We start from the raw sequence: 12834 nt of genomic DNA on the forward strand, positions 1-12834 counted from the left end.
CGAAAATAAAATAATCCTGTTCGATGGTGAAGATATCAATAGGAGTAGTCTGCAATTGGGTAGTTTGGGGAAGCATTTTGCAAATCAACAGAATTACTGCTTGCCCAAAAATCCTTGACATTGTAAACAATTTCAGAAAGACAACACAGCATTTTTTCCAGACAATTTTAATAAAAAGGCAATGTAATAAATATCTCGATTATCTTTGAACAAATAGTTGAAATGGATCTCAAAATATGTTTAGTCGTTCTTGGCGTGTTCCAGAGCTCCGTAGTTTCGCTTATGCTCCTTTCTACTAGTACTTCCAGTACTTAATCGTGTATTTCCGTCTGCGTTCCAACGTTCTCTTTTTATCTCTGAAGGCATTGCAACAATCCAGAGAGCGCTCTACACATTGGTAAGAAAATAGGACAATGTAGGGCTATGACCAATCGCTGGTGGCTAGCATCAGCGTGCTCCCCTCACAAAGCAGGACCTGGGCGACAACGAATCTTTCATGACAGCAACCGCTGGACCAGTACACAGGAAGTAGCCATCTTGGATAGGCTTCTTGAGAATACTATATCAGAATGCAGCCAGGTAGATTAAAGCTTACAGGTATGCGTTTTTATGTTCCTTGGGTTACATTATCAACGCCATTTCTAATGCAACACTGTTTTTTAGTAAATTGTGTAGTGGCTTCACAAGTGATGAATTTAATAATCACTGCTCATAAATCTGGAACAACCTGAAATATTTAGGTCACAACTATCAGTGTCTTTCTGGACATACACAGCAGTTGCTGTACTTGCAGTGGGGCCGTCTACGATTAAGTCTAAGAGTCTGCTGGTCCTATATATAAGAGCTTTGGAGTAAAGCACTATATAAACTCAATATATATAAAATCTCAAGGCTCTCACCTGAAGATCTGTCGTCCATGTTGTGGTGTCCCTTTAACAGGCACACGCGGAGGAGTGACATAACTCTGTTGCGTGTCGGTTTATATAAACAGGGCGTGTCACGGGCGCGTCAGAGCATGCATGGAGCCCGGTTGGGAAACAGAGACTTCTGTGTCTTCAGTTTTCTGGGGTGGCTCACAGTGTACAGGGAGGCCTTCTAGCAGGGGGACCCCCTTCCACATTGGTAACGAGGTGGTTGTCAATTCCTACACAGACCTGCTGTGTTATGGTGGTGAGTTCAGAGCTGCGGCTGGAAGAAGGTCTTATCTCATGCCGTGGAGTCGGTGCATGCAGCGTTTTCGCCCGCCATTTTATGCTGCATTTGTGAGGGAGGTTGCGGCTCCCTAGAGGAGTGGTTGTGCATCTCCCAGGCCAAATTTTGGGAAGTCACTTTGATTTGTGGGTACATTTAGAGCAATACTGAGTTTGGTGTCCAAGGAAAGGGTTTGGGAATAAAACAAAGGTTACACAAATATTCTAAAGGAGGTAAGTACTTTTGAACCCCCCACTACAAAGTAAATTAACCCTTTCCTGGAGCAAAGGTAAAGCACCAAGTCAGAGGTAAATTGAGTCTTTCAGGGAACCAGGCCAGCCAAAGTTAATTGAACAAAAGTCTGGGTGAGCTGAAGCACTTCTTGCATGTAAGTACAAGTCTTGCACAACGTTTTAGAAGTCTTTGTAGAAAGAATAGAATCACTGTAGGGCCACAAGCTGGGAGGCTTGTGAGGGGAAAGCTGCAAGCATCTCTGGAAAAGCAACCAAGACATGTCTCAACTGAGAACTAGCAAAGCTATACAACAAGAGGTAAGTCCCCTTAGTTTTACAGTACCTTTGGTTAGAAGAAATTGGTTCCAGCTGGCTCCTGTTCCTGTGTCGGTGTGCATATCCTGTTGTTCCTGGGCCTCAGTCGTGGGGACAAGAGGGAGGACATCTGTGGAATCCTGCACTATGAATGGAAGGTCGGCGGCAGCAATGGGCAAAATTCAGATCAGCAGCTCTTTGCGGTTTCAGCTCCTCACAGCTCTCGCAAATAGCAACACAGCGGTACTCGGATACCACTATGGACTTTCCTTGCATCTGGGGTCCAGCACTGTGTTGAGGTGGCTCAGGCTTGGTCAGTCATGCTTCCTGGGAGTCAGGAGGATCTTCCTGGAGCTCAGGTCTGACTTAAAGACACCCACTCAATTCTGGTGTTCCTCTCTCTGGCACTTCGGTTCCTGCAGCAGCAATGGAAGTACAGCCAGCTCCGAGAGAATTTCCACATGAGCTCATCTTGGGGTCGATTGGTCTCACCAACCCAAGGGGAGAAGTCGTCCTTTGCAGGTCTTCTCTAATCAGGGCGAATTCGGAGCTTCAGCACTGCAGCAGGGCTTCACTCAGCAAACCAAAGGTCTAGAAGTTGCAGCAGGTGTCTCTTCCTGTAACCAAGGAGACTAAGCACAGGGAATCTAGGGCACCTCCTTCGCTTCCTGCCCTGCTAGACACGCTGGAGCCAGAGGCGGGCTTCACTCGTGAATCCCACTATAGACAAAATGAACAAAGGGACCAAACCTGGTTTTGCGTGCAGAATAAATCTCAAGAAGGACCTTTCCAACAATAAATGGCGAAAAAAGAAGACCAGGGCCATTTTACCAAATGGGCCCCCACGGGTGCTTTACTGCAGCTGCAATAGCAGACCGTGATAGAAACACACAATGGTAGGAAAAAGAAAACCACTGCCACCAGCCATTAATCATGGAAAGGGTAACATAAAAATGGTACATGAGAAACTAGACAAAGGGGATACTAAGTAACCCCTCCAGCACCCTATTGTAAGATAGTGTATGCTGGGTCTAGAAAGTTACACAATGTAAGTAAAGTCAATTTCACTTCACTGCTCTTGGAAACCATAGTTTTACCAAGAAAAGGTATGTAAACCTTTGGGAAATCTAAGAGACTTCCCTGTGTCACTGCACAGAAGGTACTGCGTGTCACAATGTAAAGATGATGCCTGTGGAGTTTGCCAGACTCCAAAGTCAAAAGAAACACAGAAAACACATAGAATTTATTTTCTTTATTTAATAATATGCTTACAACAATAAAGTTGTGCATATATAGACACATACAATGATCCATCAGGCTCCATAAAAGCAACACATCATATTTAAAACACAAATATACCATTTGATAACTTTTTAAAAAATATCTAGTGTCACCACATAAAATTTCATCATATAAAATGTTTTATTCATGTCATTTCCATCTAGCAGTCTTTGCCAGATTTCATATATATTACAATTGTGCGTATTATTATTATTGTATTTCATGAGATGTTTACTACGTAGCTCAACAAGACTATCACACTCACATATTAAATGGTATGATGTTTCTATGGTGTTTAATCCACATAGTCTACAATATCTAAATTCTTTTTGTATACCAAATTTCTAGGACATTACATAAATTTAATTTAAACAACGGATAGTAATACAATCTGGATAGGCACACTGATAGGTTGGTTTACTTTCTCTCATAGCTAAATGACCAAGAAATAGCCGCTATTTACTTTTGTCGCCAGATTGACTAACATTTGTTCATTATCCAGATCATATATCCGCTTTTTTAATTTCCGCTTTGTCTGTGCCATGGAATATAACAACCATCCAAAAATATAATTCTCAATCCATTCATTGTAGACCCCTCTCCATCTATCTAGGGTAAGAAAATCAACCTTGTTGTATGCCCATCCATATTGCTCCATTAGCTTCACCAAAGATGTACCATTAGTGAGTCATGTCAATTTAACATACAACATTGCCACCATCAATTGTATGCAGCTATTAACACTATTCAGCTTGCATTCTAATAGGATATAGTCATATGAAAGGTTGTTGGGTATTCGCAGCAATATCTTCAGTAATTTTGCTTCAAATCTGTCCAACTAATTTTTGAAGTGACATCCCCAGATTTCAGCACCATATACCATACAGGATACAATTTTAGCAGCGTATAGTATCAACACCGTGCTCACTGAAAAGTTCCCTTGCCGTCTAATGAATTTGCTTAATGCCATAGTTGCTATCATACATTTTCTTTTGGTTTCACTCCAGTGTTTTTTCCATTTAAGCTTATTATCGCTGATAATACCCAGGTATTTATATTCATTAACAACCTCAATCGTTCTCCTATCTATCACCCATATTGGATTTTTGTTTTTATTCAGGGTTTTATATTCCATCTTCATTATTTTAGTTTTGTCTGTATTGATCACCAGATCATTCACATCAGCAAACTTTTCAAGTTCATCTAGCTTTACTTGAAGTCCCTTAGGTGTATAGTCTAATAAGAGGAGGTCATCAGAATACCCTAGCCAACCAGGCTTCAGTATTCCCATCTTAATATCATTCATCTGAGTTTGCTCTACAATTCTTAGGAAATCTGCCAAGTATAGATTAAAAAGTATGGCCGCTAATGTGCAGCCTTGCTTTACACCATGTAATGTAGTTATAGCTTCTGACAGTCTCCCCTCTATGTTAAGGCGAACTCTAACAGACGTGTCTTGGTATAACACTTGTATCATATACAGAAGGCCGGGAGATATTCCCCTAAGTTTAGCCCATAATTTACTTTGTGAGACAGTATCGAAGGCTGCCGAAAAGTCGATATAGGCAACATACATAGGCAGCCCACAAGTCTTCCATGAGTATTCCACTGCACTAACTAAAATAGCTATATTATGGGATGGATGTCGATGACCCCGCTGTAAATCCAGACTGGTTATCAGGTAATATCCCACAGTCTAATATTCACTGATTGAGCTCACTTAGCAATATTTTGGTGAATATTTTTTGCCCGGATATTCACCATGGCCAACATCCTATAGTTGGCTGGTTCTTTACAGGTTCCTTTTTTGTATATTGGAAGTATGATACTCTTCTTCTATGATTCAGGTATCTTCCCAAACATTCCAATCCACTGATATACAATGTACAACACCTTAGCCCATAGTTCAGGGGACTGATTCAGCAGGGCATTACAACCACTGCCAAGTCCCGCCGCTCTTTACTTAGGCAATTTCTTTATCAGTATTGTCAAAGAGGCAACCGTGAACATTCCCTTCCAGACCATCACATCATTCTTGGCATCTTCATCATTTCTTGCCAGAGTACCCAATGTATTCTTAACATAGGTAATCCAACTACTCTCTGGAGCACAATTAATCGGGAGGGTCTTTTCATTTTTACTATTTATGATATCCCACATGGCTTGACTATATTTTTATTTTTTGACGCGTGAGCCAAAGTAAGCCATATTTCATCCTTTTTCTTTTTCAGGTGATTTTTTGTCCATCTATTATGCTGCTGTGACAAAGAGACAGCCAGGCGGTTTTAAAGAAAAAAAAATGCTGGTCTTTATTCAGACTTGAACAGGTTGCTGAGTAGAAAATAACACAAAGTCTTTTCTGAAGAAGTTTTCCTGGTGTTCCTTCTTTTTGAGCAATGTTTTTTCTTCTGCTTCTTTGTAAGGCACGATGTATGGACCTCTGGCAGCCTTCTTTCTCCTAGTCCTCATACGCCCAGGCGCTCCCTGTAGCTCCGGAATCCACATCTGATCGGTTCTGCAAGGAGAACAACAATGAACACCCTCTTCAAACCTGCTTGCTCCTTATATACGCAGGTTGCAATTGGCCAATCAAGTTCTATTTCCTGCCTTAGTCCATAAGAACCCACCCAGGCCCCGCCCCCTTTTTCCTGTGGAGTCGTCGTCATGTATTTTCCTGCCTCTGTTCCCCGGGATGCCCTTCTGCTGCCCAGGTAAGTGTCGGGTCGGAAGTGTTTCTGAAAAATGTGGGGAACACTGGTATGGTTATGTGGCCCTTGTTGGTGGTAGTTCCATACAAGCGCGGTATCACCGTGCAGCGGTTCACTTTCCTCATGCCCGCGGCTGAAGCACAACACGCGGGTGGCGTCACCGCGCGGTGAGTTGGTTTCCCTCTTCCCGTGTCTGGGTTGTCTCCAACACCCGGTGTTCGGCTGTGGAGTCGGGGCTTCGCAGCTGTTCGGGTTTACATCCCCCCTCCTTGCTGCTGTCGGCTCTGCGGTTGCCAGGCGAGCCTCCCCTTGTCGGACGCGGCTGTCCGCCTCTCTGTTGCTGAAGCCGGGGAGTACGTCTCCGCATGGCCGCTTTATTAGCCGCGTGACTGCTGGTTTATAAAGTGGCGCTGTTCAGGTTTCTTGATTACTTCCCGCGGCTTCCCATTCATGAGTGTTCCTTCGTCACTGGGCACCGAGGACATCTGAATCCCAACAGGCTGTCTCCCCCACTCCTTTATCAAGGGTTCGGGCAATTCCTTGTTTTTGGGTACGGCGGAACTTGTCTTCTGATTTGACTGGCCCCACCACTCGCCACTCATGGGGGTCGGGGTTGGTTCTTTTCCTCGGCCACTGAGGTCTCCTTTTCATCGTCCCTGGGGTTTTGCAAGTCTACACTGTCCGGGCCGTTACAGCTGCTTCTTGACTTTGTGTATCCTGTCTATTACATGTATATGATTTTCCTTTATACATTTTACGAATGTTCACGCTCAGCATTTTTTTTTTCAGGTGAATATCATTGTCAAATTTCTTATGGTGTTCCAGATTCCATTTTTCATTCACTGGCCTATAACTTAGTTTTTATCATTACAGCTGCTTTTATTTTTTTGGTCACTTGTTCGAATTCACTGAAGATATCACTCTCAGGATTCAATGGCCTAGATTGAAATGCTTCAATGAAATTTTTGAACAAATGTATGGCCGTCTCATTCCCTTTCTCAATATTCCTAGGATTCCGTTTTATTCTGTTGCCTGCAGTATTTACTCCAATATCTTCATTCTTTTGATACACACTTCTAGTTGTGGATTTATCAATCAGCCAGAGATATAAGGGAAGATGGCCACTTTCCTCCCTGCAGCCTACGGCCATATCACATACAAGCACACACGCTCTTTTGTTCACAATCATGTAATCAAGCGTACTCATACTCCGACCACATATGTAAGTCACATTTTTCTCACAGTCCCCAGGTGTATTACCATTCAAAACAGTTAGTTGAAATGTATTAAATAGGGCTATCCATGCTTTACCCTCCTTATTACTGTTACGTGTAGTGAATGGTTCAGAGTTATACTCTTCCGTTATAATCTCAGACACAAAATCAAGTTTTGTATTTAAATCTCCTACGATAATTAGCGGCATCTTGCTACCAAATTCTACAAGGATTTTAGTTAGGGTCAAGATATTCTCTTTATTATACCTCCCACTTGGAGGGTTATATTTATTGACTAGTACAAATTTGTCTATGGTCGATGACATGCAGGTTCCTGTGACTACTAATACCATGTTGGTGGATTCCTTATGCTTTATCCCTCTCCGTGGTTGTTTAATGGAGGTCACTAACCCTCCCTTAGGGCGTCCTCTAGGTCCTTGTATGGCATTGCTTGCATGATTACTGCGACCATCAATTCACATTCATTGACGAGCTATGTTTCTTGCTAGGCAATGACTCTAAACTTAGCAATATTATCCAGGAGCCCATCTTCACTTGTATAATGAGCATTACCTCGAGTATTCCAGGATAGTATTATCTCCCAGTCATCAGGAACAAACTTCGAAGTGGGATTTAAATGCAGCAGGGAGCCACTGCCAATAACCATCTGGTATTTCTTTGTCCATCGGTCTATTGGAAGTTTCTACACTTGGTATTTTAAAGTTCAAGGTATTCTCCCTTTTTTCTTTAACTACTTGAGTATTTTTACTCGCTGTTTGTTTGGGAGTTTCAACCTCATACTTTACTTTCGACATGTAACTTTCGTTACATCTGTAGCCTAATTTCTCAAATAATTTTCTCTGGCTCTGTATAAATTCATGAATTGACAATTGTTTACACCATACATTCAGAATGATTCTAGTAGAACTCACCAATTGATCGACAATTTTAAAATCCTCTGACACAATCATCTGCAAAGGTACAATAGATGCACATATTGATAGAATTTGGTGTCTATTAAGGACAATCATCTAAGATGTATCAACTTTTTCAGTTTGTATAGCCAATGTCAGTTGTTTATTTTGGCATACTTTTCATTGGCTTTTTCTGTAAACTGAGGAGTTCCATTAGTATGCACCACACACTTCAATGGTTTAGTTTTTTTCATAATTTCTTTTCTACCACCTTCATCAAGGAGTCGCGGTTTATTCTCATATAGCTTGTGTACATCCGTGAGTATTTCATCAGTGATTTCCAAGTGTTTTAGCTTTTTCTTTTTTCGCATTGTAGCCTCCTTGGGTAGACCCTGCCACCCTTCTCCGGCTTTATCTGAGTTCACCTTAGATGGGTTTATTTGAAATTCTCTAATGTCAGCATCATTAACCTTGTTTTGTTTTTTAGGTTTGCTCTTACTATTATCTTTCAACAGGGGCTCATGAATTGCAACATTATGGTCACCCACATAGTTGGCTTCTTTATGTATTGTCAATATTTTTGGTTCAGTATTATTTCCCTTCCTATTTATTTCAGGTTCAGATATTTCAATCTTGTTTATTTCCGAAATATCATTCACATCAGCAATACAGCCATTGTTAACTTTTTTAAATCTTATTTGTGCTATAGAACGCCCTCAACAATAAAATTTCAGGACTCCAAACAAAAATTGAGGACAAACGCCAACAACTCTCCAATAACAAGGTCACCAACCTTAGCCTACCCACGCCAATCAATACTAGCTCTGGCTTCTCGTTTAAGAAAGTCACTATCCCAGACGTTCAAAAAATAATTACTTCCTTGAAACCCTCAAACTGCAAAGGAGACAGCTGCCCGGCACAGATCATAAAAGATGCAGCCATAGAGCTCTCCCCCTTCATCACCAAACTCATCAACCTATCCTTCACCAATAACTCGATCCCTAGCAACTTAAAACAATCATGGGTTCTCCCACTCCTAAAAAAAACAATCTCTCGACCCGGCCATACCCACCAACTACAGGCCCATCACCACAGTCCCCTTCCTACTAAAAGTCCTAGACAGAGTTGCCTACATCCAAATTCAGGAATACTTGGAATCCAACCAACTGCTAGGAATACGCCAATCTGGCTTCAGACCTCAACACGGAGCAGAAACCGCCTTTGTTGATCTCAATAGCCAGATTGATGAAATTAAAGACAAAGGCAATGCCGCAATCCTTCTCCTACTAGACCTCTCAGCGGCTTTTGACCTGGTCAGCCATGAAATCCTCTGTAATCAACTTGCCACCGCAGCCCACTTCTCCTCCTCTGCCATCACATGGATACAATCCTTCCTGGCAAACAGAACCATGCGGGTCTTCTCCACAACAGCTGCAGCAGACTGCATCCCCATCACATGCGGGGTCCCACAGGGATCCTGTGTATCCCCCACTTTGTACAACATATTTACAAAGCCTCTATTTGACCAACTGGACCGTCTGGGTGTCACCTACACAAACTACGCAGATGACACCCAGATACTCCTCACCATCACAGGTAACTACCAAGCAGACTCCGCCCAGATCAACAAAATATTCTCCATCATTCAGGCATGGATGGCCTTGCATGGTCTCTGCCTGAATGTTGAGAAGACAGAGCTCCTAATCGTCAGCTCCCCTAACACCTTAACTAAACTTAACCTTAGCTATAATAACATCACCATCGATGGCCACACCATCCCTATAGCCAAAAGCGTAAAGTCCCTTGGCTTCTATCTAGATGCCAACACCAACCTCACCAAACACAGCAATATGACAGCCTCAGCCGCTGCCTACACCGGCAAGCTCATCAGGGCCAGCCGACCATTTCTATCACCCAACAGCTGCCTCACCCTTGCCAGGGTCCTCATACAATCCAAACTGGATTACTGCAACAGCCTGTACCTAGGTGCTAACCAATCCATACTCAACAAGCTGCAGGTAATACAAAATAACGCCCTGCACGCAGCCCTCAACATTCCTAGACGAGAGCATATCTCTGCTACTAGGAAAGCCTGCAAATGGCTATCCATACGCCAAATAATTGATTTAAAAACTCTCTGCCTCAAGTACAAGTCCCTTAATCATCTAGCACCACCATATCTAGCTAATAAATTAACCATGAAACCTGCTACCAGATCCACCAGATCCTCCAGCACTCTATGCTTGACAGTGCCCAGGTTCCACCTAAAAAGAGCTGGAGGGGCAAGCTTCACAGTACTTGCCCCCCAACTCTGGAACACCCTACCTCTCAACATCAAAACTATCGAATCCTTCCAGATCTTCATGAAGCAGGTCATCAGCTGGCTCCTACACAAAGAATAGCCCCATTAACACCAGTCCTTACACCCCTGTGCTGTAACTGGTTTAGGTACTGTATTTATATTGAAAATTGTATATTGTGCGTATTGTATGTGCTCTGTTTATTGATGACTGTATATATATGTATATATTATAAGTATGTATGAAGTATGTAACACAAAGATAGTTCTCAACGCTGTAACCATATTCTTAAGCGCCCTTCTACCCCTGGGTTTGGAGCGCTATACAAATAAAACAAACAAACAAACATACATGGCTGCTTGTCCATATCTTATTTTCTTATTACCCTTTTTCTGTTTTGTTTGTCTTTTGGAATTCATATTTTCCACCTTATTACAACTTCCCTTCTTCTTTGACGAAATGTATTCTGCCACTGTATATTCATTTTTTCGCTCTTGAAACTCACTAAATTCACTCAAATAATTTATATTTAGATGGTCACTCACATTTACATTTTCGATTTCTATGCAGGTGTTCGTGCTTTTGTCGCAGGCCTTTTGCTTGCTTTTTTTGCTAATGTCACATAGTAGTAGTGAGTGTATAGCTAATTTACTTTCTATGGATTCACATTTTTCCACCAGCGTAACTAAAACATTTTCGAGTGCTTGAAATAGCTCCTCCGTATTCATACTCATAAAACTCGTCTCATCTAATATCTCTGTTTTAGCTGCATTAGGTTTACATTCAATAGATCTTACCATTTGTTTCTCCGCCATATTATTATCAATTGCTAGGTGTGCTTGCCTTATGACTATTAAACTAGAATTTGCATCAATTTCAAACCTCTCGCCACGGTTTAGCAGCTCCTTATTTTCACATGCTTTTTCCTGTGTCGGTGACCCAGTCAGCGTTACTAGGTGAAGTACTATTCTTCCCTTGACAGGGTGAGGTAGATTTTAACACTTGTTTAGCCAATCGCAGTGCTCTACAGGGAGAGAGAGAAAAGGAGTGGACATTAGCGCAGGGGTGTACACATCAATGACATCAGGGGGCTCTAGTAACGGACTGTACATGGCTCAACCAGAGGCTCATTCAGCGGGCTCTCAGTCATTTCAGATCATGTGTTTGTCACAAGGGTGTGTGATGAAATAGTTACTTTGTATTCACGTAGGTCAGGCAGCATCCGTGTTGCTCAAAACGACGTCCTCCTGCTTTTATTGCCGCGCCTCAGCAATGCAGGTTACAGCGTAGAAACAAAGTCCAAACAAGCAGTATCCCAGTAAACAGTACACTTGGGTGCACTTCTAGGTGTGCGCGCAGGTGCGCTGAACTATGGGTATTTCAGCCTTTCTGGGTGAGGGAGGTGGGCGGGGCCACTATCATTTAGCCAATCGCAGCGCTTTTGTTATCACGTAGGTCAGACAGCATCCGTGTAGCTCAAAACGACGTCCTCCTGCTTTTACGGCCGCGCCTCAGCAATGCAGGTTACAGCGCAGAAACAAAGTCCAACCAAGCAGTATCCCAGTAAACAGTACACTTGCGTGCACTTCCAGGTGAAGTAATTAAAAGTACAAAGTCCAAACGTTCAGCAGAAGAGGCTCTCTAAGGTGGGAGGAATTTAGCATTAAAGTGAAAATTCTCCCTAACATCCTGGAAGTTTGGATCCCCCATTTTGAAGGTGGAAGGTGAGGGGTCCATGTGACATTGTCTGAATTGGAGAGAGAGAGGGTTTTTTTCTTTCTTCTTTCTTTGTTTCTTCTCTTGCTGGATGCAGTGTTGACACCAGTGACTGTTTTTGGTTGGTGCTGGGTTCTGCTGGGAAAGAAAGTGGGAAGATTTATATTTGGAGGCGCACACACATTTTTCAACATGCTAAATTTGTATTGGGCCTCTTCTGTTCAGTGTGGAGGAGCTGGCCATTGTGGGAGCTGCAGAACACTTTCAGGTGAAGAATACCCCTATTGGGTCATCTACTCTGGTGCTGGTGTGGGTTGCGGTCCCTAACAAGGTGGGTGTGCTCGTGCGCTCACCAACATGGCAGAGGACCAGAATGCAAGAGGTCCTCCTGCTGGAGCTGTGCCGGGGGGTTCTCGAATTCCACGCCAAACCCAATGCCTGAGTTTGATATCTCAGGGGTATCATCAAGCCTAGGCCCACGGTAGAAATCGTGGATCAACCGAATGGACATATATCAAAGCCACTAGAGAGACTGATGAGGAGAGTATGGTGACTACCCTTCTCTACTCGGCTGGCCTGGCAGTGCATTAGATTTTTCAGTCATTGCAACCAGTGAATGAGTCCTATGTCCAGGCGAAGAATGCACTATGTGAACATTTTATGCCTCTCGCAAACATGGACTATGAGAGGTTCATTGTCTGTTGTGCGAGGCAGAAGGATGATGAGTCATTGGACGCTTTTCATAGCCGCCTATGGCGCATAGGGATTTCATGTCCCTGGGGCAACGAGCCGGCCATGATTCGCAACCAGCTGATGCAGGGATGTGTGTGTGGTAAACTCCGGCATCAAGTGCTGCGTGAGCCAGGTCTCATGTTGCTCTGCATCCTGGAGCTTGGCCGGTCGCATGAGGTGGCAGAGACGCGGGCGTCGCAGATAGACGCAGCAATTCACCCTGGGAAGTC

Source organism: Ambystoma mexicanum, chromosome 1q, assembly GCF_040938575.1.
Source record: "Ambystoma mexicanum isolate Mex_15411 chromosome 1q, UKY_AmexF1_1, whole genome shotgun sequence".
NCBI classification, from domain to species: domain Eukaryota; kingdom Metazoa; phylum Chordata; class Amphibia; order Caudata; family Ambystomatidae; genus Ambystoma; species Ambystoma mexicanum.